This window comes from Mustela erminea, chromosome 11 (genome assembly GCF_009829155.1).
Source record: "Mustela erminea isolate mMusErm1 chromosome 11, mMusErm1.Pri, whole genome shotgun sequence".
Classification (NCBI taxonomy): Eukaryota; Metazoa; Chordata; class Mammalia; order Carnivora; family Mustelidae; genus Mustela; species Mustela erminea.
Genome location: NC_045624.1, coordinates 36,670,664 through 36,686,427, shown reverse-complemented (window position 1 = coordinate 36,686,427; position 15,764 = coordinate 36,670,664). Strand labels below are relative to the sequence as shown.

At 40.7% G+C, this 15,764-nt stretch overlaps 1 long non-coding RNA gene across 1 annotated transcript in view; it reads left to right on the top strand.

Moving 5' to 3' along the window:
* The first annotated feature begins 1,821 nt into the window (after positions 1-1,821).
* LOC116568951 overlaps positions 1,822-15,764 on the top strand; it is a 41,137-nt gene continuing 27,194 nt past the window's right edge. The window contains exon 1 of the long non-coding RNA XR_004276796.1: positions 1,822-1,952. This is a non-coding gene — a long non-coding RNA (uncharacterized LOC116568951). The remainder of the gene's footprint in view (positions 1,953-15,764) is intronic.

Genomic DNA, 15,764 nt, shown 5'->3' with positions numbered 1-15,764 from the left:
CTATATGTCTCCCATCCTCCCTCTACTTCTCACCATCAGTGATGCTATGAGTAGGCTCAGCCATGAGCCCCTCTAGGAGAAGGACTGCCGTCCTCTGGGGAAATCTGCCTGGTGCATACCAGGCCACCCCCAAGGCTGTAGTGTCCTGCCGCCTACTGCCAGGAATCCCCTGTACTTGGCCTCTCTGGGTCCATAGTATGCAATAATGGTTGAAATATTTTGACTAGTCCCATGATCACAGCCATTCTACCTGCTCCTAAATCTCTGCCACTTTAAACAAGGAGATACCAGGGGTTTGTACTTACTGAAATGGTTGTGTAATGGACCCCAATATCACTTCTCTACATTCTCCTTCTCACCACTGGATGAACTGCAATTCGCAAAGAAAGGCAATGATGAACTGGAGGGGAGGTGGCTTCTAGGCACTTTGGCTGTGTCTCCTCAACTGTTAGTCAACGAACCAAACCCATTCACTGGGGCTCAAGCACTGTGTTCCTTGGAGGGCTGAGACCATGGCATCTTTGTTCCATCTGAGTGCTCCTCTAAAACAACTGACCATCACTAATATCTAGTGAAATTGCTAAATAACAGCGCTCCACCCCAAAAGGGCAGGGGAATGGGGCTTTTTTCTAACTCATAGCACTCATACATGTAGATGGCTTCATTCTCGCTTTAAAGCGTGTTATGAAAATTAACAGGAAATTTTGGAAATTTGATCCAAGAATGTCCCACCCAAACATTTTCTTCACAGTCTGGTATATTATTTCAGACCCTAAATGGTGAAAAATGCCTTTTGAACATCATTCAACAACAAAGTGTGTGCTGATTTCTGTGGCGTGCTGCTGAGCTGTTGCTAATGGCACCGCACTTGTGTGCCAGCTGGGAGCGGCTTTCCTTCAATTCCAGTGGGCTGGGCGCTTGCAGTCAAAATAGCTCAGTGCATTTTTTTCTCTACCACTTCCAAGCTGCATGCCTTGGGGAGCCACTTAGGCTTTCCAAGACTCAGCTATTTATCTGAAATGAAGTTGGTGTGGGGTTTAAAGGAATGTAAAAGGCCCAGCCCAATGGCTAACATGTAATAAGAACTCAGTCATTTGTTATTTTTGTTGTTTTAATGCTCTTAGGTATTTCAGGGAGCCAAGGGGCTGCATGCAGGCAAAGTAATGGTGCATTTGGAAGGATATAGGGAAGGCTCAACCTTATTAAATAATGTTGCCGGAAATTCTCCATTAGAGAAGCATTCTGTGGATAGTCACTTTTTTAAAACGCAAGAACCTTTCCGGGTACTCTATTAAACTGTTCGCACTAATTTGCATGGATAGGATGTGTCTCATTGGCCCAAAAATATAACATGTGAGTGTCCAGAGTTTTCCATCCCCCTGCAGATTGACAGTGACTGGTGAAGAAGAAAAAGAAGAAATACACATAGAGAGCGAGATGGAGAGGTGGGGGAGGGTTCTGTGGCTGCGGAGCCCAAGGGTTCTCTGCCAGCTGGGCCTGAAGTCTGGGACCCACTTGGGGCTGTGTGGCCTGAGCATTGAGAGAGAGAGAGTGCTTTGGGTAAGCTCTAAACAGAGGAAACTGAAACAGTTAATATTTAGGAAGAAAGCTGATGGGAGAAGGCCAAAAAGGGGACTCGAAAGAATTCCTGCTGTGCTTGAAATAATCCTCCTTTCAGGTACGTTCTGCAGGTGTAAACGCTAAGATGGAGCTTGGGTTGCTCAAGGCTTACTCCTGACCCACACCAGGGGAAGGAAGTGGGCGGAAGCAGCTGGCGGGCCTACCCAGCCGCAGCCAATCACGTGAGGAGCTCTGGGCTGACACCGCCTCTTCCGGCCTGGGGCTGCCAAGCCGTGCTTTCCGCGGCCAGCCTCGCTCAGGGTCCGTGGGCGGCACGAAGACGGGACTGCTGGAGGCTGTCTGTTGACTGGACTCCCAGTGCTGAAGCGGAGGTGGGTGACACGGCTCTGTGACTACCATCTTCTCCCAGCGCCAGGAGCCTCACTTCCGAACCCACTGGCAGTGCCGTTCTTCTCAGTTCTTCTATGGCGTCGTGGGCTTCTCTTCCTGAGGGAGACTTGGAAGGGGGCGGTGAGCAGACGAACGGCTCTTCATTGTCTTCCTACTTTGCTGTTCGTTCTAAGTTCCCTTCGCTTTCAGCTACCACTTCTGCTGGCCTCAGTGGCCTCCGTGATGCTGTGACCTATCTACACTTTTATCCTCAAGAAGCCCGAGGTTCTGGTCACCATGCCCTTCTTAAGCTGGAGCAGCTACACCTAAGTGCCCAAGGGGGCTGCACCCATATTCCTGCCTGTCCCCATTGTGTGACAACAGGCCTACCTCCTTCTGATGATGAGAGGCAGCTACTGCAATAAGTTCTCTCCCTCCTGCTGGTTCCTGGACACAGGGAGCTTAAGATGACTGGGTGACTCTTGCTAGGTCCCCTGGCAAAAGTGTGGCTGCTCAGGGTTCTAGGTCTTCCAACCCTGCAGAGCCCAGAACTGAGGAGTCACAGCCCCTGTGGCCGGGTCATTGAGATGAGTGGCATGTGAGTCCACGTCTGCTTCCACTCTTATTTCTTGGTCCATCTCTTCTTTCTCTTGGAGACAGCATATAAAGCTCTTCCATCCTGGGAATATAATCTATTCCAGAGATTGGCACCCCGTCCCTTCAGAGTCATGCTCTTGACCTGGTGCTTCCAGCAGGCAGTTTCAACACTCTCAAGCTGGCTCCTTCCGAGGAATGCGGCACGTGCTGCAATCCCATGCTCATGGGCTGACTCCTGCTCCTCCTTTGCTGTGACGTGGTCCCATGATCTGACAGCATGGTATGTGGGATCTCTTACCAGTGGATGGAATATTCTCGAAGCCCTTGAGGGTGTTGCCTGGGGTCTACAGGTGGGAAAGGCAAATCTGTAGCCAGAACATGCATGTATTCCTGAACTGCTGGCTTTTCCAGGATTGAAGGGGCCCAATGTAGTTAGTTTGTTGCCAAGTTAGCTAGTTAATCTCTTTGGGGTATGATGCCTTATCAGAGGCTCGGTGGTGGTCTCTGTTGCTGGACATTCAGCAGTACCAGTAATTAACCTTAGACCTTTTCTCTTTACATTCAAAGTGAATGACCAGTAGCAAGATCGGTCTTGGTCAGTGAAAGTCCATGCTATTGGCCCAGATATTTACCTCCATCTTTGCCACTGTGGCCAAATGCCAGCACTGATCCCAGTGTTGATGACAAAAGCATCAACTGGCCTGGCTGTTCTATCTACTTGATTGCTTATCGCCTTTTCTATGATAGACCCTGTCTGGTGGATGCCAACATTTGATACACAGATCTTAATACTTGGTGCCTTTGCCTGTATGTCTAACTACATTCTCTCTCCTAGACCTCTTTGTCCCCCATCTTCTGATATTTTTCCTCCCATGCCCCTGACCAAAGGCTGGCCCTTTTGATACCACCTCTGAATCCATAAATATTCTAATCTTGAGCCATTTCTCTTACTACACAAAATGAATAACAAGGTGTACCTAGTTGTTGAAGAGACTTTCTCCCATTACATATTCTTGCATCCTTTGTTGAAGATTTATCGATTATATAATTGTGGGTTTGTTTCTGGGCTCTCTGTTGTGTTACATTGGTCTATGTGTCTGTTTTTGTGCCATTGCCGTATGGTTTTGATTACTACAGCTTGATACTATAACTTGAAATCTGGAATTGTGATACCTCCAGCTTCTTTCTTTTTCAAGATTGCTTTGGCTATTTGAGGTCTTTTGCGGTTCCATACAAGCTTTAGGATTGTTTGTTCTAGTTCTGTGAAAGATGCAGTTGGTACTTTGATGGGGATTGCATTAAATTTGTAGATTGTTTTTGGGTAGTATGGACATTTTAACACTATGTCTTCATTCTATGTGTAAGGGATATATTTCCATTTGTGTTGTCTTCAGTTTCTTTCATCAATAGTTTGTCATTTTCAGAGTACAGGTCTCTCACCTCCTTGGTTAAGTTTATCACTAGGTATTTTATTTTCTTTGGTTCAATTATAAATGGAATTGTTTTCTTAGTTTCTCTTTCTCCTGGTTCCTTATTAGTGTATACAAATGCAATGGATTTCTGTACATTGATTTTGTATCCTGTGACCTTACTGAATTCATTATCAGTTCCAGCAGTTTTCTGGTGAAGACTCTAGAGTTTTTTATATACAGTATCATGTCATCCAGAAATAGTGCATGTTTTGCTTCCTCTACCAATTTGGATGCCTTTCATTTCTTTTCCTTGTCTGATTGCTGTTGCTAGGATTTCCAGTACTGTATTGAATAGAAGTGGTGCGCATGGACAGCCTTGTCTTCTTCCTGATCTTAGTGGAAATGCTCTCACTTTTCCTCATTGAGTATGATGTTAGCTATGAGTTTTTATTTTTTGTTTAAAATATTTACTTATTTATTTATTAGAGAGAAAGAGAGTATACATGCAAGTTGGGTGGGGGGAGCAGAGGGAAAGAATCTCCAAGCAGACTCTCCAGTGAGCATGGAGCCCGACACAGGACTTGCTCCCACAACCCATGAGATCATGACCTGAGTGGAAACCAAAAGTTGGAAGCTCAACCAACTGAGCCACCCAGGCACCCCCAGCTGTGGGTTTTTAATGTGTGACCTTTATTATATTGAGGTATGTTCCCTCTAAACCTACTTTGCTGAGGGTTTTTACCATGAATAGATGTTGTACTTTGTCAAATTCTTTTTCTGCATCTGTTGAAATGATCATATAGTCATATGGTTTTTATCTTTTCTCTTATTGATGTGGTATATCATGTTGATAGATTTGTGAATACTGAGCTACCCAGGCATCCTGGCAGCAAATCCCTGACCAGAGTTATCTCTGAAAGGTATTGCCCATTAAGAGAAGGAGGTACATTTACATTTTCATTTCTTTTCCTTGTCTGATTGCTGTTGCTAGGATTTCCAGTTTTTAGGTTTGGATTTTTAAGATTTATCTTTCAATATTTGGACTTTAGATAAACACCTATTAGGTAAACGCCTTGGAGAGGTTAATGGTATCTGAGAGATGTTTGTGGCTGTAGCATTGGTAGTCCAACTTCCCATGGATATGAAGAAACTTTCCTATCTACTGTAGCCAAGGGATGTGCAACTCCCTAACACCTTGACGTATGAGCTAACCCACCCACATGCCTACTTACCTATTTATCCATCCATCCACCTAGCCAGTTAAAATTTACCAGTACCTACTGTCTGTTAGACCCTGTGTAATTGGTGGAGACATAATGGAAAACACAGTGGTCACCATCCTTATCTGTAAGCTTATGGTGTAATTGTGAGGCAATCAAATAAAAAGGCCTTTGCAACACAATGTGATTCTAGTGCTATGAGAAGTGAGCATAGGGATTATGAATGAATATAGGTCTACCCTGATAATCAGTCCAAACAGTGCTCACCCCATCCAAACCTCTTTTTATATAGATGGTCTCCCTCATTTTCTTTCTTCCTCTTGCTCCCAAATAACCATTTTTTCTTACCCAGTTAACTTTAAGGTGAGTAATAAGTAAGGGAGTAATAGGAATATAAAATTCTTACTCTATATAAAGCATTTTAATAAAGTATGCTTAGAATATTGTAATTTTATATCAGATCCTTGCTGCTATATTATACATAAATGAGCATACTGTCAAGATCACAGTCACATGAATGTTCTAGAAACATTGTTGCAAGAAGCTCAAGTTCATTGAAATAAGTGGTTAATTACCTTCTCTTCTGAGATTGGAGATTTTTCTTTCCCTGGTCACTCTCTTTAGAAAAGTTTTATTGCCTAGCCCTATCCTTCTGTCTCCATCTGTCTTAGATGGTTGGTTTGGGTTAGATGGTTGGTTTTAGCAGTTCCGGAAACTTGTTTGCCATTATTTCTTCAGTTCTATTATGATTTGAGGTACTTTGAAAGAAGAATGGTTTGTTGCTGCCTGCATATACTGACCACATCCTCACCTGTGTCAGTGCACTTCACAGTTCCTTTTTCACCACATCATCAATCTCTGTAATAATGACTGAGTTTTTAAGGATTACAGGGGCATTTTTTTTAAAAAAAATTATTTAATTATTTGAGAGAGAGAGAATGAAATAGAGAGAGCATGAGAGGAGAGAAGTCAGCAGGAGAAGCAGATTTCCTACCGAGCAGGGAGCCCAATGTGGGACTCCAGGATCATGACCTGAGCCAAAAGTAGTTACCCAACCAAATGAGTCACCCAGGCACCCTACAGGGGCATTTTTACTTTTTTTTTTTTTTTAACTGATGTTGTCTCCCAATTTAATAGAAAGCTGGTATTCATACTTAAAGACATGGGCAATTTCTAAGATTTTGAATTCTTTGAAGTAGGATATTGCAGGAAGTATGCTATTTCTAGTTTTCTTTATAATATCTCAACATTTAAAAATTAGAAATGAGAAGAATTTAAGAAATACTATATAGATCTGCATTGGGAGATGAGAAAGCAATTGAGTGCTATTGATTTATAGGAGAAATTTAAATATTATGTTATCATTTCTGCAGTAAAGACCCCATTATAATGTTTGAACATGAGATCAGATGTCATAGTTTGTTTCCAGTGTAAGTACTGCTTTAAAAAGGTTTTAAAAATTCCAGTTGTTTCTGCTTTAGCAGAGTGGTTTCTTCAAATTCAAACTAATTTAGGGAAAAAGACCCTAAAAACTTTAAATACTCAAGAAAGATTTCTAATTTGTTATTACTGTCAGTAGCACTCAAATTATTTAAAAATCTTGACTATGACTACATAGTATGTTTATATTAAAATGATGTGCAAGAAAAAAGATGTATAGAATAAATATAAAATATATTGTGGGCATGCCTGGGTGGCTCAGTAGGTTAAGTTAAGTGTCTAACTCTTGGTTTCAGCTTAGACCATGATCCTGAGATGGAACTGAGATGGAGCCTCATGTCAGGCTCTGTGCTCAGTGGGGAGCCTGCTTGAGCTTCTGTACCTTTCCTGCTGCCCCACCCCCCGCTCTCTCTCTCTCAAATAAATAAATAAATCTTTAAAAATTACTTCGTAAATTTTTAAACTTAATATAATTTTACTTTGTTTTATTTTATTATTCTTCCAAACATCACCAAACCATTGCTCAGCTATGTGGATATGCATAATAATAATTTTTAATTCTATGTGTTTTATATTTTGTCAACTTTCTATTTTTTTTTTTTTTTAAGATTTTAAAAATTTATTTGACAGACAGAGGTCACAAGTAGGCAGAGAGAGATGGGGGGAAGAAGGCTCCTTGCTGAGCAGAGAGCCTGATGTGGGGTTCGATCCCAGGACCCTTGTATCATGACCTGAGCCAAAGGCAGAGGCTTTAACCTACTTAGCCACCCAGGCACCCCTATTATGTCAACTTTCAAATTTTGCCCTTATTTATCTTTTTTGTCTTTAAGAAAGTTTATTTGTCAAGGTAGGGGAAGAGAACATATTTTATTTAACAGTTTGTTAGCTTGATTTATAGCTTTTACATTTGTAGACCTGTATTTTTATTCTTGTCCCAGGTTCCACAAATGCTGGAGAAAAGCCTACCTCATTCCTTAATTCAAAAAGATAAGAAAAAAAAAAAAAAAGCCATGGTGTTTACGGATTCTAAATTTTTTTTAAAAAATTAGAAGAAGGCACATATTAAAAATTCTGACTGCCACCCTAATCCCATGCACCACATTTTCACCTCTGCCTGTAAACCCTTTCCCAGGTAGCCCCATTTATTTTCCTACGTCATATACACAAATAAAACCATATGTAAATGTGGCTTCTTAATTACCATCTTCCTTTTTACAGAAATGCTAGCATACCTTGTATGTCACTCTAAACTTTTTTTCCCACTTAATATATATTGGAAATCTTTTCTTAATAGTACATGGGCAGTTTCTCAATCTTTTAAAACCACTGTATAGCATGCCATTGTATGAATGTACTTTTTTTTTTTTTAAGATTTTGTTTATCTATTTGACAGACAGAGATCACAAGTAGGCAGAGAGGCAGGCAGAGAGAGGAAGGGAAGCAGGCTCCCTGCTGAGCAGAGAGCCCGATGCGATGCTCGATCCCAGGACCTGAGATCATGACCTGAGCTGAAGGCAGAGGCTTTAACCCACTGAGCCACCCAAGAGCCCTGTATGAATGTACTTTAATAATTATTTAGTGCCATGTGGAGAAGCACATTTGGATTATTTCCCATCAGTTACTATTACAAACAAAACTACATCGACTAGACTTCTACATTTATCATTTTGTTTGTGTGCAAGTCAGTCTGTGGAGAAAAAATTACAGGAAGCAGGAATGTAGTATGAAAAGGTAAGGTTGAGTTTCTGTGCTGGGATGGGGGCATTCTTCCTTGTTTAGAACCGCCCCGCTCATTGTAGCATGTTGACCTTTACTATTGCTCTCCAGTATGTGCCAAAAGCACCCTCTGTCCCAGAGCTCAGCTAATGTGGCTCTCCCACCTTTCTAGCTGCCTCTGAGGAGCTATCCCCCCAAATATACTAACTGGCCATTTGTAGGGAACTGGTTTGATATATTAGGATATATACTTATTATCAATATGATCTGTTCCATAGTTAAATCTTCTCAAATGCTAGGCCCTTTTCTGAGTACTTTTAAGTATTGATATACACTTGATCTTCACAGCACTCCTATGAGATAGATAGTGGTATTACTGCCATTTTACAGATGTAGAAACTGTTGCCTTGCTCCAGGCCACAGAGCTGATTGTCTGGGAACCAGGAGTTGAACCCAGGCAGACTGACTCCAAAGTCCATGTGTGACCTATCTCTTAGGCGTGAGGCGCAAAATACTCTAAGTGTATTTAACATGATTGAATTGTACACTTAAAACAGGTTCATGTGCTAAACTGTATGTATATTTTACCACATTAAAAAAAATTGTTGAAACAAGAGTGAGACAGATCTATACAACCTAATCTGGAGAGAAAAAGCAATGAAGAGGCAAGTAAGGGGAAAAGGGTAGAACAGTATGTAAAGGATACCTACAGTTTCATTGTTCAAATAACTTTGTTCTGTGTGTAATGTGGAAACATATGAAATATGTGTTTATAAGTAAGGAATTATATGCACAGAAAAAAGTCTAAAAGAAACATCCGGTTGTTAACTGTGACTTCATGTAGTTAGAGGGGTTAGAGAAGAAGAATGATTTACTTCATCTTTGTCATTTTTAGAAAAAAAAAAAAAATCACAGTGAGTGAATATTCCTTTGGGAATCAAATAAGCAGAGAAGATATAAGCCCCTCCCAAAGACACCTTATCACCATATCCAGCACCCCCATCTGTTCCAGGGGCTTTATGTCCTAGATCCTCTACTTTACCTCACGGACAAGAGCCAGTGCTTATTGGTCAGTTGGTCTGACATTGCTATACAGAAATCTCTCAGTTTCTGTGTTTACCCAGCACGGGACCTTGGAATTTCTTTGTCTTCTTCCTTTATATATTTGTCTGTTTAGAAATACTCCAAGGGCTGATTATAAAATGGGTGCTTAATATTTCACCAATATATTTATGTGTAAAGCAGCTTACAGTTTTAATTAAAAGCAGCTGCTAGTGTGGGACACAGATAGTACAAGTGGTGGGACACATCTGGCAGTGTTTTCCCAAAGATCATGTGACCTCATGATATAATAAAGTAAATCTTTTGGTCATATTTTAACCTTTTGTTTATGAGCCCAAATTATAATTTTTCTGGGCTATAGAACCCTCTGGGTTATTGAGATAGGTTGGGAGTTTGGCTCTAATGTGAATGCTTTCCAACACCTGTGTTCATATACCCTCCATCTCAGTGATGGCTGTTATTTCTTGCCAACAAATGTGGACGCTATGTTCTTTCCTGTGCTCCTTATCACCACATCCCTCACTACCAGCGCTAGTCCACTAGTACTCTTCAGCCTATTTGACTTCTTTTTCTCTTCTCCAGTACTTACCTGTACTTCTCAGTTTGGTACCGTCAGGCCAACTATGAGAGTGCTGTGTGTGACCAGTCACAGACAAGGTGCTCTCAACAGGGTCCTTCATCTGCTTGAAATGCTCCAGTGAGTACCCATTCCACCCAGGTCCTTCCTTGGCCCCAAGAAACCCTATATATGAACTGCACCCCCCCTTTACCTCATTCTCTCTGCCTCTCTTTTGCTTGCTTACTCTGATGCCAGCACATGGGCCTCCCTGCCGCTCCTTACACATGCCAGGTACGGTCCCAACTCAGGGACTTTGCAGTTGCTGCCCTCCTGCTTGGAACGCTCTTCTTGGTGCTGCCTGACTCACTCATCTCTTTCCGGTGTTTGTTCAAATGTGGCATTTCCACAGTGAAATCTTCCCTGACCACTGAAGTCCACTCAATGCCCCATCTTTATTCTTTTTTTCTCCTTTATTTTCTCCCCTAGTAGGGATTTTATCTCTTTTATACACTGATGAATTCCTGGCATCTTCAGTATTAGCAATTAGTTACATTAAATATTTCAGGAATGATTTTATTATACCTTTTAGTATCATGGGTCTTCAGGTTGTCTAAGCCATTTTCATTGCAGCTTGGTCTTTGAGGTCTTTTTATTTTCTCTGTTAAGTGTGTGTGTGTGTGTGTGTGTGTGTGAGAGAGAGAGAGAGAGAGAGAGAGAGAGCGCTATTACAGATGGTTGAAGTAACTGATTATTCTACGATGACTCCTGGGGCAGGAAGCTGAAAAGGAAAACCTCAAAGAGAAGGATTATGAGGGTCAGTCACATTAAGTCAAGGGGAAGGTAGAAACAAAGCAGGCCACATCCCAAGGGACTTTGGGGAATTTCAGAAGTCTCTGTGTCCCACATGCCCAAATCTAGCCTCAGGCTAGAACAGGGTCATTTATGTTAATACTGGTATCTCTGATAGAAGCCCTCCAGGGTTATACTGGCAGGAGCAGCTTACCCCAGTTTCCCTAGTTGTAACAGGTTTTAATTCAGGCAGTCATCAGAATTGAGTCCTCTTGGCACTAATTTCTTAAAAGAGAGCTCTACTTTTAGGGGTACAGTGAGTCAAAGTAAAAGACCTTAAATAGCCACCCACTCCTTTATGCTCACATCTGAGGGTAGGGTATTTTTCCTGGATGACTCTGCTGTAGCCCAGGGTGGGTGAGGGGGGTTCTTCTGTGCAGAAACAGCAGGTGGTGTGGCAGATGCTCTTCCTCCCACCATCTTCGAGGCCATGCAGAACAGTCCCTTGACATAGTTGCAGGGAAGGCATGAAGAGCTGGGTCAGGTTTGACATGGTCTTTCTCAGGTAGGGGCCCCCCCAATGACTCATCTGGCATGATATGGTATGAATGACATTATTATAATGGGGTCTATTTCTCTACTTCAGAAGAGGAATATATTCTGAGATTGGTTAAATCCTGTATCTGGTTGACTCTAAGGGATTAAAAAAGGATAGCCCTTTTATGTCTCTGTTCATTAAAAAAAAAAAACCCACATGATTTCTGGATAATCTTTGATTTCTGTAAATGTGCTTAGCTGATTCTCCAGTCTTTCTCCCTCTATTGATTGAGTGCCTGTGGTATACAACACATGAGGTTATACTGTTGGTCAGAGGACCTTTGGAACACTTTTGTCCTTCTTAAACATAGTCATTTGATACAAGCCCTGTGGACATAATGTTTGTCAGAAATGGGCCATTTCCATGATACGTTCTAAGGTTGGATTTGCTAACATTTTGCATTTGCTAAGCACTAAGAAAAGAAGTTTAATAATTCCAATTATCAATGAAAATGAATAAAAATATAGCAACACAGATTACAGTACACTAATATAAATATGAGTTATGAAGAATATCTGGAGAAGAGAACATTTTTAAGATTATTTGTTCTAGGATTTGATACCTGAGACTTTATCTTTTAGATTCCCTCTATTCTCTCCTATTCTTTCCCTCTCTCTCGCTGCGTTGCAAAGTTTTTTGCTGACATTGAATTGCTGTTTTCATCAAGTAGGGGGATGTTTAGTTTGTTTACTAGTTTACTTGCATAGTATTACAACTCTGTTCAAATATATATTGGTGTGATATTTTCTAAAGTGTTCTTAGACTATGATATATGTAAATTTTCCCTATGGATTCACACTCAAGGATGCATTGTTACTTAACATTATTCTACCTGTTGTTATAATCCACTAGTGACATGTGATATTTTTCTTTTATTATTATAGAAAACATAGCTAAAATTGTAATTAAAGCAGTTGATTGAACAGTGTATAAAATATATAACATAACAATCTCATACTTAGGTATTACTGATTATAATTCAACATAATGAACTATTTTTAAATTATTCATTGTTATTTATTTGCACTGAAAGAAAGCTTATTTTGAGGTTTTTGGTTCTCTGCCTAGACATTTTATTTTTTTAAATTTTTAAAAAAGATTTTATTTATTTATTTGACAGACAGAGATCACAAGTAGGCAGAGAGCAGGCAGAGAGAGAGAGAGAGGGGGAAGCAGGCTCCCTGCTGAGCAGAGAGCCCGATGTGGGGCTCGATCCCAGGACCCTGGGATCATGACCTGAGCCAAAGGCAGACGCTTTACCCACCGAGCCACCCAGGCGCCCAGCCTAGACATTTTAGTGTGGGAAATAAAACAATGCTGAATTCTGTAGTAGTATATATATGTATGTATATACACATACACATTTCATTTCTTTTCACAGATTTCCTTCCTGGATGAGACAAAAGTTCTACCTTACCAGTTAGAACTTGTTAGTGAAACTACTCATTTGGGTAGGGAAATCATGAAGTACATATAATGCCCTGAGGTTTAATAAGCAGTTTCTGGAAAGTTGCAAGGCTGTTGTTGGGTAGCTATTACTATGAGGATGTTATTATTTGATTAGCTCACTACAAGGGAGTCTTTTTCTGAGATCTAGCCCTGGATCACTTTCTGCATTTGAGAGTGTTCTCTCCTTAGTTGTAGGAGTAACCCAGCCATTCATTCTGGAAGATCAACCCAGGGATGTCGCTGTGTTATTCACGTAGGAAAAAAAAAATCACAGGTTTGCTTAACCCCTTTTATGCTGGTAAAATGAATTTCCAGTTCACAGTGTTGGTGAGCTTGTGAAAAAATTGGAACCCTCATACATTGCTGATTGATATGTAAAGTGGTGCAGCCACTTTGAAAAACAGTTTAGCAGCTCCTCAAAAAGTCGAATATAAAGGTCCCATATGACCCAGCAAGTCTACTCCTAGATATATAACCCAGAGAACTGAGAATTGAAAACATATGTCCATGCAAAAACTTGTGCACAGGTGTTCATAGCAGCATTATTCATAATAGCCCAAAAGTGGAAACAACCGTGATGCGTAAATCAACTGAGGTAGGGATAAGGGGTGTTGTATCCAAAGAATCTGGCATTTTTTTTTGCCACTGAGAAGGACTGAAGCACTGACACATGCTGTGATGTGGGTGAATCTTGAAAACATTATGCTAAGTGAAAGAAGTCAGTCACAAAAAGCTCCACATGGTATGATTCCTTTATATAAAGTGCCCAGAATAGGTAAATCTGTAGTTAGAAAGTAGACTAGTAGTTTCTAGGGGATGGAAGGAAGGGGATATTAGGGGTGACTGCTAATGAGTATAGGGTTTCTTTTTGGGATGATGAAAACATTTTGCAATTAGATAGTGACAATGGTTACACAGTTCTGGTGACTGTACTAAAAACCATTGAATTGTACAGTTAAAAACCCTTATTCAACAGAAATAAAACATCCACACAGAGACATGCATGTGAATGTTTATAGCATTCATAATAGCCCCGAACTAAAACTCAAATGACTATCATCTAGTGAATGGATAAACAGAATGTGATATACCCATAGAATGAAATACTATTCAGTGATATGTTAAAACAAAGTGCTGATAGTTGCTGCAACATGGATGAATTTCAAAAACATAATGCTCAGTGAAAGAGGTAGGAACAAGAATCACATACTGTGTGATCCTATTTATTTATTTTTTTAATAAGATTTTATTTATTTATTTGACAGACAGAGATCACAAGTAGGCAGAGGGGCAGGCAGAGAGAGAGGAGGAAGCAGGATCCCCGCTGAGCAGAGAGCGGGATGCGGGGCTCTATCCCAGGACTCTGGGATCATGACCTGAGCTGAAGGCAGAGGCTTTAACCCACTGAGCCACCCAGGCACCTCTGTGTGATCCTATTTAAAGAAAATATCCAGAAAAGGAAAATTTATAGGCGTAGAAATAAGATCTGTGGTTGCCTAGGGTAGTGGGGATTAAATGTAAATGGGCCCTGGGGAGCTTTATGGCTTGATGGAAACATTCTAACGTCCTAAAGCTGGGTTTTGGTGATGATTGCATAACTATAGATTTATCAACAGTCATTGACTTAACTGTATAATGGGTGAATTTATGGTATATAAATTAGATTTCAAAAAAGTTGTTAAAAACCTCAACAATAGAATTGGCTATAAATTCCTTTAGACATTCCCCAATTTCCTTGCTGTAAGGATGAATATTTTTTCTACATGCCATAGGGTATGAATGGATGTTTTGAGCAATACTAGCATCAGATTTCTCCTCAAGAAACTGATTTGAAAAGAACAAACCTCTCTTAGATGTCGCAATGCTAGTGTGTCCCTCAAGTAGTCAGATCCCTGTGTTTGTTCTGTCTGATAAGTGATTCTTCCTTGTATATGCTATGCAGCTCTGGGAAGCTTCTGATGGGGGAAGGAAGTGAAGACTAGAGGAGCCTCAAGACAATTCCCAATTCACAGAAATAAACACGTCCCTCCCTTCCATGTTAATGGAAATTTCCCCTAATTAAGGTTTCCTAAAACTAACACAAACTTCATTTATAGAGACCCTTTGACCATTCTACTAGAGATACTGGTATGATTCAGGGCTGTCAAGAAAGAGCAACTTTCCCTGCATTGATCGAGCCCTGTATATAAATACCACATCAAAAAGGAACAAGTTGTGTACCGTACACAAAAATGTCAAAAAACATACACACAAGCAGTTGTGCCCATGGAGGAAACCTGAGTTGAGGAATAACATATGAATGATTGTTTGGGGGTTTCTATTAGTTTAAATGTGTCAGTGACCAAACCTTTTTTTATGCATAGTTGTCTATCATTCTTCTTTTTCTATTCAGACCCATTGCTCCTGCAGTTTTCTTCTCTTATTTACCAACTTTTCTCTTTCTTTTAGATCATACCTGTTAGTATACAAACAGGCTGTGCTATCCCTATTAAACAACAAAAACAACCTTTAAATTTAAAAAACCCTCTTGACCATACATCTCCCTCTGGCAGCTGTCCCATTTTTCTGCATCTTTTTTTTGGGCAAAACTCTCAAAAGACTTGTCTGTGCTTCCCAGTTCCAATTTGGCTTGCTCAATCTACCAAAACTTGGCTTGTTGAGATCAATAAGCACTTCTACTCTGCTCATTCAATGGCCACCTCCTAGTCTTCCTTTTGTTTGACCCATTAACCACACTTAATCTATGTGACACAGTTGATCACCCCTTCCTTCTTGAGACTATTCTTCCCTGGGCTTCAAGGGCACTGTACTCTTCTGGCTTCCCTTTTTCCCCTTCTCACTGTTTCTTTTTTGTTTCTTTCCTGGTTCCTTCCTATTTTCATGATCTCCAAACACTGGAAAGCTCTTGGCTTAGTCCACAGACCTGTGTTTGCCATCTATATTCACTCCTTTGGTGGTCTCATGCAGGCTCA